The sequence below is a fragment of the Anopheles funestus genome, chromosome 3RL (assembly GCF_943734845.2).
Source record: "Anopheles funestus chromosome 3RL, idAnoFuneDA-416_04, whole genome shotgun sequence".
Lineage (NCBI taxonomy): Eukaryota > Metazoa > Arthropoda > Insecta > Diptera > Culicidae > Anopheles > Anopheles funestus.
In genome coordinates this window covers 81648344-81662480 of record NC_064599.1, presented here as the reverse complement: position 1 = coordinate 81662480, position 14137 = coordinate 81648344, and the positions used below count along the sequence as shown (strand labels likewise).

General features: G+C 39.6%; 1 protein-coding gene across 12 annotated transcripts in view; it reads left to right on the top strand.

Moving 5' to 3' along the window:
- The window catches only part of LOC125768049 (zinc finger protein 497), a 44389-nt gene that overhangs the window by 10159 nt on the left and 20093 nt on the right, over positions 1-14137 (top strand). For all 12 annotated transcript variants that reach the window (XM_049435183.1, XM_049435187.1, XM_049435180.1 and 9 more), the window contains exon 3: positions 10960-10997. The gene's annotated coding sequence lies outside the window, so the exon portion shown is untranslated. The remainder of the gene's footprint in view (positions 1-10959; positions 10998-14137) is intronic.

The window sequence follows — 14137 nt, the reverse complement described above, 5'->3', positions numbered from 1 at the left end:
TGCATATTACATCGCACAACACACACACACTCATACTCTGTCATCGAATGACATTTCAACCTTCGTCAACACGTAGCTAGAAATATCGTTCATATCTGACCTTTTTTTTCGGCAGTACATGATAAGATAAGACCGTAAAGGCTTCGTGCAACAGTAATCGGTGAAGTTTTGCAATTGTGAGTCCGTTCCGCAAGGTGTGCAATTTTCGTCGGTGTGCCATTGCGCCAAGCTGGCTGGAAAAAATAATGGATAAGATTCGTGAGTGTTTCTGTGTTTTATAATTTGTCCATAATTGTGCTGGGGTATGTGTGGGATCAATTGATTAGATTGTTATTCGTTTTGGGTTAAATGTCACCATTAATCTGTTGTCTTAGGAATATCTATGTACTATGAAAGTATTCTTGTCAAAGAGCAAAATCTTGCAGAACGAGTATTTGAATTTCTAAAGTCGAAACATTGAAGATACTTTGGTCTGATATGGAATATTCAGAAGTTGCTCAGATCAATACCACCATAGACCCAACCGCTGATTGGGACTTGGGACGTTGCCCAGTTTAAGATAGATAATTGAAAAAACAATAACATTGAAAAAACAATAACAATCCTGTACGTTTAGACGACCAATCTTGCAAAGAACTTCAGAAGTAACTGATGCCAAAGATCTTCTGTAATTGACGAAAAAATTGAAGACATTCTGATGTTGTTGAAGCCTCCTTGCTGGCTTGGGCTCAGGACTAAAACTCACCTTAAGTTGAGTGGATCCTGGTGGTCTGATCACGTCAAGAGGACGACACCGATCTATCCAACTCTTGACATACCTTTGAGCTTTCGACAAGATCCGATCAGACGAGGCATGCCATGTGAATAGTCAATGTTTAATTGAACTATTCCGCGAAAAAGAAATAATTTCTACTAAAATGCAACTTTCCATCACTCAATTAACCTTTTCCTGGTACACATTGCGAAATTGGACGACACAAAGATTGTTCAGCCGAAAGTGTAAAAGAACCTTGCAACATTGAAAGCAACAAATAAAAAAATACATAGTGTATGGAATTCATACATTAATTTCCCATTATGATAAAAACTTCATCAAAAATCATCCAGCGTGCGCACAAAATGCGTCGTTAATGCGTTATTCCATCCGTGACCATTCGCGCATGCAAGTTTCAGTTGTTCGTGTTTTATTTTTGCGAAAACCCAAAGGTTTCCTCCTCTCTCCATGACTTCTTCTTGTCTGTCGATCTTTCACAAAAAAAAACTCTTCATTCTCTTTTATATTGTTTGACACAGTCGCGTATCATACACACCATTCAGTGCATATTTTTATTGATGTTCGTTATTTTTGGTGAACATTTTTATTGCATCCGTCTCAGTATGGCCATATTTGGTGTGTGCGTTACGGTTGTGTGGGTATTTTTCTGCAATTTTTGCAATTATTGTGGCAACTTCATTAGCCTTATGGGTAGCGGAATTGCATGGAAATGCTTTTAAAACTGCATGTTTGGTTTGGTAATTGAATAAAATGCCATTTTTATTAGGCGCGAAGGATGTATGGTGTGAGTGCATTTATTGTTCATAACTCGACAGTTTGAATTATAATATTTGCAAGTGAAACTATTGCTTAAGTTTTATTTACAAAATATTTAAATAAGTTTGTATTTGATGATAATGAAATAATAATTTTGCAACTCGGCGATATCTGTGAGAAACACAAAAATAACCATAATACTTCACAATAAAAAGGACTTATTTTCTGCTATTGGCAGCTTCTCAATCACAAATCCCAAATGACTGGCGAATGCATCAGTGCACTCACCGGTGCATCGTTCACAATGGCATTGCGCTCCTTAACGAAAGCGGTATGCATCTGCCTCACTTCAGCACTAAAATTCCCGTCAATCAACGCTATTTTAATTTTTTGTTTGCTTTTTGTTGCGTTTATTTTGCTTCAGGTCTTCTGTACAGGAAAAATTTAAAATCTTCACAACCACTCGAAAAAGCGTTGCAAGCGTTGGATGCCTTTTAAAAACTGCATTCTCTCCCACTATCCCAGTGATTGCCCGCTCTCACACACATACAAGATGGCGCACATTTGGTTGTGTCGAGTGTATCGTTTGAAATTTCATCGGCTTTTCGGTGATTGAATTGTCCAGCGCGGTAGAATTATGTTCCCCGTCCCGTGCGTGAGTGGTACTTCTTTTTATTTTCTTCTTTAATGTGACTCATGTTTTTTGTTTGGTCCTACAACAAACATTCCATTATGCTTCAAGCTTCGACACACGGCGACACTCGGCGCACAATTGTGTCCTGTTTGCAAAAGCTGCAACCCCGCGTATTATCAATGCACTTTCGATGTTGTGGGGGGTGGGGGGGGGGGCGTTTTCGGTGGAGTTTGGGGTGATCAAATTTGCCGATACGGAAATTTCCAATTTTCAACTCACGGCCTGTCCAGCCCGCGTTGCGTTGGTTGGTAGGTTGGAATTATTTTTGGGCTTCTCATGCAAACACACTGCTGCGTAGAGTGGTTATTTTTGGGGGGGATTTTTTTTTATTGGAAAACTCCAAAAGAATCGGAAAATGCAAGCATATAAATAAGCGTACTGTCCCGGTGTTGCATCAGGGTGAACATCATTTGTAAATTCATAATTAATTAAATTTTCGGTAGAATAACTCAATCATTTCACGGTGGTGCGTATGCGTCATGTGCATCTCGGTGCATAATGCGTTTTGGTCGAATATTTTGGTTTTTAATTCGTTTGTGGTATATACATTTTACGCTAATTTGTTTTCCAATATTCTAGAGAAGATTAATGGAACAGTAGTTTGGAATAATGTTTGTTATGTTCCGTAGTTTTCTTCCAAGAATTTCTCAGATAAATTAATATTAATATAATATTCAATCTGATCATAATTAATATCAGATAAATTGTAAATAAAAAAGCAGATTATAATTTTTTAAAATGGACAAGAGAATTTATTAAACTAACTGTTGGATAAACAAGTTGTTCTCTGGGAAACATTTTTTCGTCTCTTTCGTTTCTGCATTCCTACATCCATGGTCCATACATCAGCGATCATCTCCGATAGTGAAATTTTCGCAACATGAGAGCATTGGCGGAATATTGATTTTTCTGTCGGATGCACTTTATGTTCCTATCCCGTGGTAACAACCCGCGAGTCGATCAAACGTGGAAAGGAGCAAAATAAAACAAAAATTCCACGAATGCTTGCTGTCAGCAGAAGAGGGAGATTGTACAAAATATTTGGTACGAATTTTTACTACGTTCCGAGTGGATTTTTATCGGTTTATTTATTTATTTTTTCCTTCTGGTAGGTTTGAGTTCATTTTTGGTGTGTATTTTGATGTCACTGCATCCGACATCACCAATAATGCATTTAAAAAAGGGTTGAAGGGAAATACAAGGATAAAAGGGATGGAGATTGTGTTATCGGGAATTGCACACAATGAGTTGCGTCTGTAGTGCAACCACCCACCAGTAAAATCCATCACGCACGGCCAAAGTCAAACATCACCATACAAAGCGGAAACACTAGATAAGCGAAATAAAGCAGACGTACACACACACACACAGGCGAGAGAAAAACCGTGGTTTTAATCAGTGTCCATCACATCCCTTATGCGGATTGCAACAGCCTACGCAACTGCTGCTATCCTTATTATTGCATTTTGCACCGATGCACTATATTCTGCCGCAGCCGAAGTTTCGATGCACACCGGACGACTCGTACACGGGAAAGGATTAAAAACATAATACGCAAAGGATGGGGGGTTGGTGCATCATTTTCCATCGGAATTGCATTGCTGGACATTTGCAGATAATGCACATGCAGTTTGCAGTGTATTTCCGCAAAACATATCAACCCAAAACCGCGCTTGCAATGAGTGTGTTGCGTGTGATAATGATGTGCATTGTACATTTTTAATGTTTAATTGAAAAAAAAAACTCACACACTTATACCCATGTATATCAAGCAAGAAAAATTATGCGTTTGTGTGTTGAATCGGGCGATAAGCGGAAAATAAAAAAAACAGTTTTTCTTCATTTTTGTTTCACTCGAAACTCGCTGTTTCCACATTCACTTTAGGTTGGGAATTATTTATTTTTCCATCAGCGAAGAGTGTGTAAATTGTGCGGGAAAAAGGAAAATTTTGGTCCTTGTTCCGGTTCAATGATGCAACCCTACACATGCACTCATTTCGTATGTAAATGAGTGTCCAAAGCTGGAGAAAAATACACCGTCCCACACATGCGAACGAAATAGCAGCACAAAAATAAGGAACAAAAAAGCCAACACCAGCAAACCGTACGCATGGATACAAAACAGTTAAATAAACCCAATAAAAAGCCTTGTATGTACTGGAGGGGGTTTTGTTTTTTTGTTAAGGGATTTTATAATGAACTCAACTCAGTTATTTATGTTTTTTTTCATCCCTTTTTTTCATTGACTAAGGACAACATAAAAAGCCAATTGCACATTGTATATTAAACATTTTCTGATCGATTTCTGGATTCAGTAACATATTTCAAATAATTAGTGTACTATATTAAATGTTTTTCATTAAAAAAAAGCAATAAGGAACATGGTTTCAATATGTTGCGCTATTTTCTTTGTTCTCGATTGAATAAAAAAGACAAAATAAGTCAAGAATTCGAATAAAGAACAACGTTCCGTTTTGTCGCGAAGAAAGAACACTCGCAGTGAGTCGTAAAACTGGCGAAGAAAATCTCGGTGGCATGCACAAATGGGTGTTGCATCGTCCGCAACATCCGCAAGTGACGGATTCACACAGCCTCTGTCGGTGTAGATCATTCACGGTCCTATTTATCTTTGTTGTCTTTCACGATGAAGGCAAATAATTTTTCCTTTTTCTCGTGACACGATGCTCGGTCGAACAAAGAAACTGAGAGTGCATTTTGTCTAGCGCGAAAGGAAAAGCGTGGTGTGCGGGGGAGGTGGGGTGATTTTTCTCCACTGCAAGAGCCTCCTTTGAGGACGCGTTCATAAATAAAGCTGTCGAATGAACTACGTAGCTGTGTAATAGTAAATAAAAAAATAAAAAATCACCAATCGAACGCACCAACTTAAAGTGTAAAAGGGTGAACACAAGGGTTACACAAGGGTGTTTTCCATTATATTTTTATTTCTATTTTGCATGTTTTATTTGAGATTAATATTAATTAAATTATTTTATATTTCTGTAATAATTTGTTTAACTTTTATGTTTAGCTTATTTGTTTATAGCTGTATGGTTTCCTTTAAATACATCTATTTTATTTTACAAATTGCATACTTTGAGGCGTTTATCTTTTATTTGCATAATTTCTAGTTCGATTTTACGATTCCATTTTCCAGCTAATTTCATAGTACGTAAAGAACCCTTAACTCTTCAAACATCAAATGAACGCTGTTTTATGTTATAATCTTTATTTTTTCTTGTTTTGGTTGGCCTTTATCATTTTGCAAAACAAGAGTAAATGCAATCATGCAAACGCATCATCCAGTCACGGATCAAACGAGCTGCTGCTTCAGAACTCAGAAGCGCGATTTTTTTTTGGGTTATAAAATCGAACCAAAATGCCCAGGCCCAGACCGAACCTGAACTCGAATCGATATTTTTCACTCACACCTGTTTTTTTTAATCAGCCGCGTGTGGGGGTTGAGTTGGGGTTTAAAAATTTAACACCCTGCTTCCCTTGCACACAAACACCAGTACGGGCTGTAGCGCGCTAGTTAGTGGTCGAATCTGTCCAGTGTTGTGGGGCGTATGTAGCCATTGCTTGTACGATGGACGTACGAAATGTTCCGGGGAGGGAAAAAAATCGCAACGCAGCATCATCAGGATGGGGCGGGGGAGAGCCCTTTTTTCATTTTTCGATTCGATTTTCGCTGCGCATCACGGAATGGCCGGTTTCGCGTGTTGCGAAAGTACAATAGGCGGGGGTGGGGTGGCTGTAGACGGGGTGGGCACATACATACACGCAACGCATTTCGCGTATTCATCCCCTTTATGTTTGTCCCAGCATTACGGTTTGTTTTCCTCCGCGGTTTGGGATTCGATTCTCTTATGCTTCCCTGTTTCTGGTTGGTAAAATCCATTTTTCCTTCTCTTTATTTCTCTCTCTCTCTATTTTTTTTGGTGCACATTTGTAGGCTTATGTGGAAAGGATATAAGGAAGGAACGTTTCAGGGCAAGGAGGTGTTGTGGTGGGTCCGTTTGATGATGGACATCATTATAATTTTAAAACGAAATTTTAAATAAAGTGCCCTGCGCGTTGTTGCTCCCGTCTCGTACTCCAACGTTTACTGAATTTTCCTATTTTCCTCCTGCACCGATACTTTCCCCTATCCAATTAAGCATACTAATGAGACCGATACGGTTCAGTATGAGTAGAGCTGGTGGAAATTGTGTGTGCGTCCCATATGCACTTCGGACAGGACATTTTCGGAACAAGCGGAAAAATGAGTTTTAGTCGGGAAAATCATCCTCATCAGCGCTTAAATCAGTTATCATGGTGTGGCGATGTCAGGAAGGGACAATGGTGAAACGATCACAGGATACTTCCTCGATTTACTCCCCTGGTTTTCCCTGTGCAAGAACACCCTTCTTTCCATTCAATTGAAGGGATTAACTAGCTGGACATCAGCAGCATTATGTGTGAGAGAGAGATAGCAAAAAAAGAGAGAGAGAGAGAGCTAGAAAAAAGTGCGTACACAGAAAAAGGATTTCACATAATAATGTCGCATCGCATTCAACCCGACGGTACGTGGAGCAGTGTGGCTCCGGCGCCGGGAAATAAGCTCGGAAAAGCGCGTAAATATGTACACGACGTGTGCATTCGAGAGGTGGGCGAACTTGTTGTTTGATGCGTCTCATTCCTACGCACGTGAAATGACTTTGGTGGGGGTTAATCATACTGAATAATAGCATGCATTGAAAACCCCACCAGAAGCGAAATATAACACACATACACGGAACTACTTTCGTGTGTGTGCATGCGTGTGTGTATGTGCGTAGTTGACGAAAATCGCATCTCTAGTTTTTAATTATTTATTTCTTGTTTTAACAGAAATTTTAAATAGTATAATTATTTGAAGAAAAATTTAGTTAGCTGTCAAACATTTGCTTCATATAGTATTGTGCTTTTTAATTATATAAAAAAGAAAAACTATTTTTTTTATTTGATATTACAATTCTTTTAATTTTTTTTTTCGTTTGCCTGTTGCAGTATTCTTTGGTGATGTTTTGTTTAAATTTTGATTTACTTTTTTTAACTTTTATTTTCTTCCAACTTTTTCCAACATATGAACAATCTCTGAAAAATCTTTATAGTATATGAACAAGAACATGTTTGCAGCAGGTACGTTACGTCCTAACCTCGACATCTCAAGGACACTATTCTATTCGACCATCGTAGTCAAATGATTTTCAACCAGATGAAAAATACCTTCCACTAACCGATGAAAAACTGGGGAGCTGAGAGCACGAAACCGAATTATGCTTCAAAAGATCTGGCCAGGCAAACAAACTTCGCAACGATATTCACCTCACAAGTTAGAGTATTTTACGACACGAATTCAGTTCGGCAATTTTATGAACTCTCAATTCTGGGTGAAAAAATTTTTTATACGATGACCACCATCGATGGGTTAAGGGGGAAGAATGTACCGTTATTGAACGTAACTGAACAGTCACTTAAATGCAATGATAATGTTAGATACCTTCCTTCTTTAAAGTGGTCATTTTCTCGTACTGAATTTTTCTTTTTCTCCCTTGTATTCATACACCATTACACAGGAATGGTAAGGACAAATTTGAATGGTGTTACACGTTTGTCCTTGAGATAGATTTTCCCCCAGTCGAATTCTTACAATAGGACCTTTCTTTTGTTAGGCAATTTTCAAACAGAAAAATGTATTTAGAAATGGGAAATAATTTTAGCAAATGCGAACAGAAATTCATTTTTTTTCTCTCTCCAATCGGCTCGCTTTTATATTTTTGCAAAGGTAGGAAAAAAACTAAGCCTAGCCGAAAAAAACAACCCTACCACACCCAACAATTCGCCGGGGCTAATAAAATAAAGAGAGAAGCAAAAAAAAAGATGTGGCAAACGTTGGGTTGGGGAACGAACACACCAAAAAAAAAAACACACGGACTTTTACCGCGTGCGTGTTACCGAAGTGGGTGGGTGGGTTGGTGGGTGAAAAACCCCTCACGAAAAAAGGGCCTTTCGTGTTTTCCCGTGCGTAGGTTTGGAAGCATTTGGTCCTCTTTCCCTGCAGGATGTGGAAGTGGTGCAGAGGAAGGAGGGGAAGGAGGGGACGAGGTTGGCAGTAGAAGCGGGAGTTAAAGGGAGGAAGTTGGAGCAATAAAATGCACCTAGCGTGGTCGTGGTGGTGTGTGCGACCGGCCCTTCCATGTCTGGTTTGTGGTTGTGAGCGACGACGGATGGATTTAACCGAAAATATAAAAAAAAATGAGCAAGAGTGAGCGAACGAGAGGGAGCGATGGAGAGAAAAAAAAACACACACACATCCGCAGGGTAGGAAAGAGAAAATAAGAGATCAAATCCAATGGTTGAAACATATGAAAAGTTTTATATATGTATAGCAACGGGAGTAAAATAAAAAACCGAGTACCGAGTAGCAAACTTCATACCTTTTACCCTGTGCCATGAAGATGACTGCCCATAGACAGCATTTTCGGACGGTCAAATAAGAGCTGCTTTTCCGTCTATTAGTCTGGACAGACGATTAAATGAAAACTGTCAGTCCAGCACACTCACACGTGCACTCGTCGGATGTGTAGCCTTTTTTTTTATTCTTCCTTGCTTTATCAGAACATCGGCACGGAAAGCAGTGGGATCCGCAGTTGTGCGGTGTACGCCATGATATTTCGATGTACGTTGAAATTAATGCGAAAAAATTGCAACCATTTTTATTTTCTTCTTTTCACAAACACACATACACACATATATATACATACGCTAACGCATTCCGTCTTCTTTCGTGTGGAAAACTTTATCACAAGCCCCCGGAATTTCCAAACCAACCATCGATTGATGTGCGACCGGGAAGCGAATTTGGTTGGGTGTTTTTTTTCGTGTGCGAAAATTCCTCGCAAACGAATAAAATGCGAAATCTAGCAAATGTGAAATATTATATTGTGGATGCAGTTTTCTATTGACGGGGATACTTATTTTTTTGTACATCATTCCAACTGCCTCCTTCCCTACACCGATTGGGGATTTTCCTTACGCGGTGTTCTCCATCTAGCCTTCTCTCTCTCTTTCTCTCTCTGTCGCTGTGCCCAGGTTTTTTTCCCTCCGACTGGAATGGTGTGAGTTGGTACTGCGTTGGATTTTTTTGTACACTACCACACGCACACAAAACAGTCATTTTTCTGTTTTAAACTCTGTGTGTGTATATGGGTTTTTTGTTAAACCTTTTTAATAACTAACAGTTAAGAGAGAAAGACAAAAAATTGTTCGCGGAAAAGCGGGTCTAAAAGGAGTGCTTTTTAAACCTAGCTTTGAAGCTGTGAAGATTTTCCATTCGGTAATAAAGGTAACCGGTACGCGGTGGTGAAAAACCCTCCATCAGTGCTGTACACCTTCGTATGGTTGCGTCGATTTGATTTCATCACCTTTTTTTTTTGTCTGTACATGTAGATGTGTTTTTTGGGGGAGATTTTTTTCACGCTCACATTTGCACTCTCTTGTTTTTTGCCTGCACACATGCCGAAGACACATTCCGGTGACATTGAATTTGGCAGGTTCGTGGAAAATTTTGAAAGATGTTACATTGTTCACAGCGGGTGCATTTCACGCTGACATGTGAAAGCGTTTTATGTAAAAAAATAGTAAATTTATATTAACTTTGAAGTGTTTTTTATTTCTCTTTCTCCCATCGAGGAAAAAAGGAAATATCCTTCGCTTGTATGACCACGAAGAAAAGAAGGTCAATGCTTCGGTACTCCGCTTCCGTGGAGCAGCCCAGTTTTCCACCGTCCAATCGATACGATAGCTGGTTTTTTTCTTCGTACTCTCCATACAACCATTAAAAAAGAAACTCTGAGAGCCGGTAATGTACAGTAAAAAAGTATCCTGAGAGAATAAAATAAAACCCGAAAGAGAGCACCGGAGTGCACCGTTCTGTGGTTCCCTTTTGGCATGGGGCTGGCTGTTTTCCACGTCGTATCACAGCAACGGCGCGCGAACACGCCAAAAACAACATTGCATTTTTATTTCCCATTTTTTCTCTCACCCCCTCAAGTCTACCCCCCCTCCCCCCCAAAACCCCCCCACACCCCCTTTTTATATACATGTGTGTGTGTTGGTGTCTGGATGGGGAAAAATCGCCAGCAACCACCATAGTAAGTGCGTTTGTAGAATAAAAAAGAATGCGCGCGCGTTTTTCCAGATTGCTTGTTAGGAAGAGGGGTGCGGGGTGGGGGATGGTAGATCACAGTTAAAAAACATGAAGGAAAAAGGAACATTTTTCTCTCACTTCTGTTCATTTGGTACATTTTTTTCCGCCCTACTGATGGATGTCATCCTCAATACGTTCCTTCGTGTCCCAGACCTTCAACGGCCGAGCAGCGATGGTGCGTTGCGCATGGCAAAGAATAAAAAATGCAACCCTACACCCCCCATTTCCACCTCAAACCGATCTGCTTTTGAATGCTTTTAAAAAGAAAAAAAAAAAGAAATTACGAAACTACTAAGTGATCGCTGGAGTTACTGTTGGTTCATCCGTACGTGAGTTCCAATACACATACCAGCATGGGGAGGAAAATGAGTTCCGGCTATGTGTTAACGCTGGCAGTAGATTTGATCAAAGTAATTTGAACCATTACTGCTTACCTATGTAACGTATCGCTGGTAAATGTATTTTATTCATTTTTATTATCTCATTTGTTTCTTCTCGTTGCAGATGACGATAAATAAATGCTACCGATAATAACGTGAACGGTAAGTGATTTTCCACGAACGCACCAGAGACTATTGATGAAGTATAATGTACACACCTTTTTTATAATTTCAGTTTGCTTATTTACTTTTGTATAACAAATTTTAATCATGGTTGATCAATTCAAGAATATGTAACACGACAAGATTAAAAAGCACTGGTATTCGTTCCTTCGTTGATAAAATGTTTAAAGTAAATCAAAGGATTTTGTCTGTATGGTTCACCTTTCTATTTACTTGTTACTTAAGTGATATAGACACTAAGTAGCAGTTTAGAGAGTCACATTTTACGGACAAATATTATTTTCATAATTTCAGTTTGCCTAAAGAAAAAGTTCTAAAAATACTAAAACAATCCAAAAGAACGAATTCTTTGAAGGAATATTGTACATTATGTCAGTAATCGTATGATATGCAACTTGAAACACCGATGAGCACGTGTGTGACCGATATCAAAACAACAAACTACTAGCACACATTAATCTTCCCGGTTTCGTCTTAGTCGCACGCGTTGTGTGTGTTTTTCTTTTCACTCCATTGCGAACCTTCATTTTCCAGGGAAACGTTGTTTTTCTCTCCAAAACACTCTCTGAGCACTTCTTCATCTGCATGTGTGTGTGTATGTGTGTGTATGTGTGTGTTTGTACACTCGTCAACATTCTCCCTGGGTTTTGTTTATCTTGTTGTCTCAATAATTTTCTTACAACAACATTCCATTTCACATGGAATGCCACTCATTTTCCTTCCACAGTTTTTACTCTCACGAGCAAATGTTGCTCATCGAGGGGTTTTCTTCAAAGGGAATTATTGTTTCGCTCCTCCATGTCTAACCTCCCCCCACCACAGCTGCCCCCCGCGGGGGGTGGGTTGTTTCATTTTCTTTGTAATACTTTCTCTTTCGTTCGGCTAACGCAAAAACCCGTTGGTTTTCTCTTCTTTACGCGCACAGCACAGCCCGACAGGCAATGAAAACACTGATCTTGGACAACGTGTTTTCTAACGTTTGATGAAACTATAGAAGCAGCAGCCGAAGCTCTCCCTGTGTGTATTTGTTTTGTTTGTGCACCGTTTGCGTACTTGATGAGTCGGAACTTCCCTATCAACTCCCTTTGGTCGGTTGCTTTGTTTCGCTCGTGTGCGCGGGGGCTGTTGCTGTTTTCCCTAACTCGTCCTGCCCTTTTGAAGTTCTCCTTTTTGCTCTGCTGGATGGCTGCTCGTTCTCTTGACGGGGTAGGATTTATGACGCAAGTTCTCCCAGTCCTGTAATGCCGTTTCTTCCCGCATTGTTCATAACTTCACCATAACGCATGGTGGATGCAGTACACTAATTCCCGTACCAACTTCTTCGTCCACAATCGAACATCAGACACACAAACACACACATACAGCACGTGCTTTTCCGTGGCGAGACTTTTCAACAGCTGATGCGACGTCTTTCACATCGTCTCTCGTCGTCGTCGTCGTTCCCGTCCGGGACGTTGTTTCGGATATTGAAGAAGGAGAGTATGGGGACGACATGATTGGCTGATGGTGTGTTGTGCAACTAAATACACTTCGTCAAAGGTGAGAAATGAGACACCAGCGAGAAAAGGGGTACCACACTATCACTCTATGTTTGCCATCGTATGTTTATCTTAGCACACCGGTGCACTCTCATTTTCCAAAACAAACGATGCACTTTCTTACCATGTGCAGCGTTCGGTTCATGGCGGGAAAGTGAAGTTTGTTTATAGAGTTTTGTTGTTGTTGTTGTTGTGTGAGTTTCGTTCTGCACACTATGCAACTAAAATAGTGGTGATGGTTTTTATGCGATTTCCGGTACGTGGTTCCTGAATACCTTGTGTTCAGCGCGCACTGATAGGTTTACTTTTTATTTGTATATGCACATGTTGGTGGAATTGTTTGCAATCGGACACTTGTACGTGAGCACTAGTGTGTTTAAAATGTATACATTTCCTTATACATTTTGTTAAACAAATGATTTGGTTGTTTCAAGTTGCTTTGCCATTTTTTGAAAATTATATACTAAACTGCAAATGTTTCCAAAAATTAATATTCACACCACAAAATCTCAACTTCCTTTTGTATTTGGTACGTGCTGTTTATAACAAACCAAATAAAACACATTTTTCATATTAAATTTTGAAAATTTTTAAAATGTACCAGGCGTCTCCATTTGAGAATTAAAATTTAATCCCGTTTTTTTAATGGAACCTTTTACCGTTATTTCAAGCGTGGGAATCGGTACAATAAATAAATTTTCGTCATTTGTTTTGGTTTTTTTGGAACAATTTAAAATTTTATACATACACGCCGAGATTTCATTCCTCGAAGAGAAACTCCCCACAATGCAACCAACAAGGCCTTTTCCCACGGGATACATTTTTTATCTGACACCTTTCATAAATAAGGTGGGGGGAGGGGGTTTGTTGAGAGGGAAAGAAGAGAACGAGGGTGAATGGTGGTAAAACAAGACTCATGATCGATCGTTCGATAAAACAATTAATCACGCATGTTGGCTGACACAGGCAAGCGCAAGCGAGATTCATTAATTTCGCGCAATGCTTGAACGCACAGGACACTGAACAATGCGTCACTTATTCTCATTACAATTATGCATGCACGAGGAGGAAGGGAAGAGAAAAAAACTCGAAATTTATTGCACTTATGTTAACAAAATTTGCAATCCAAGTGTGAGAACGTTCCCGAGATTGATCAGTGATTTTGCGTACAAAAATCGTTCAGGATCGATCGGCTTATGTTGAAGTAACCTTTTACTCGTTCTTTTTTTTTGGAGCTTTCTCACGAAGACTTTTAAATTTTGCAGCACAAATTATGTTTGTTTTCTTGTATTTGGTGAGACGAAAGCAAATTTTTCGTATGTCTGTTTTGCCTTTACCGAAAGGTTATTATATTGCCCAAAATGGAAGCCAACCGTGCACCCCATTCGACAGCATGCTGACGCGATGCAATTGCATTTCCTTTTGTGCCAAACGCACATCCTATGCACATGCACCGTATGCAGGCACTGCAGCACTCGAATTTCGTAGTTATTGAATTTTAATTACGCTCGATGCTATTTTCTCCCTAGCTGGTCGGGTGTCTGGACTGGGGCCTTTTTTTGCGCCAAACTTTAACCGTTC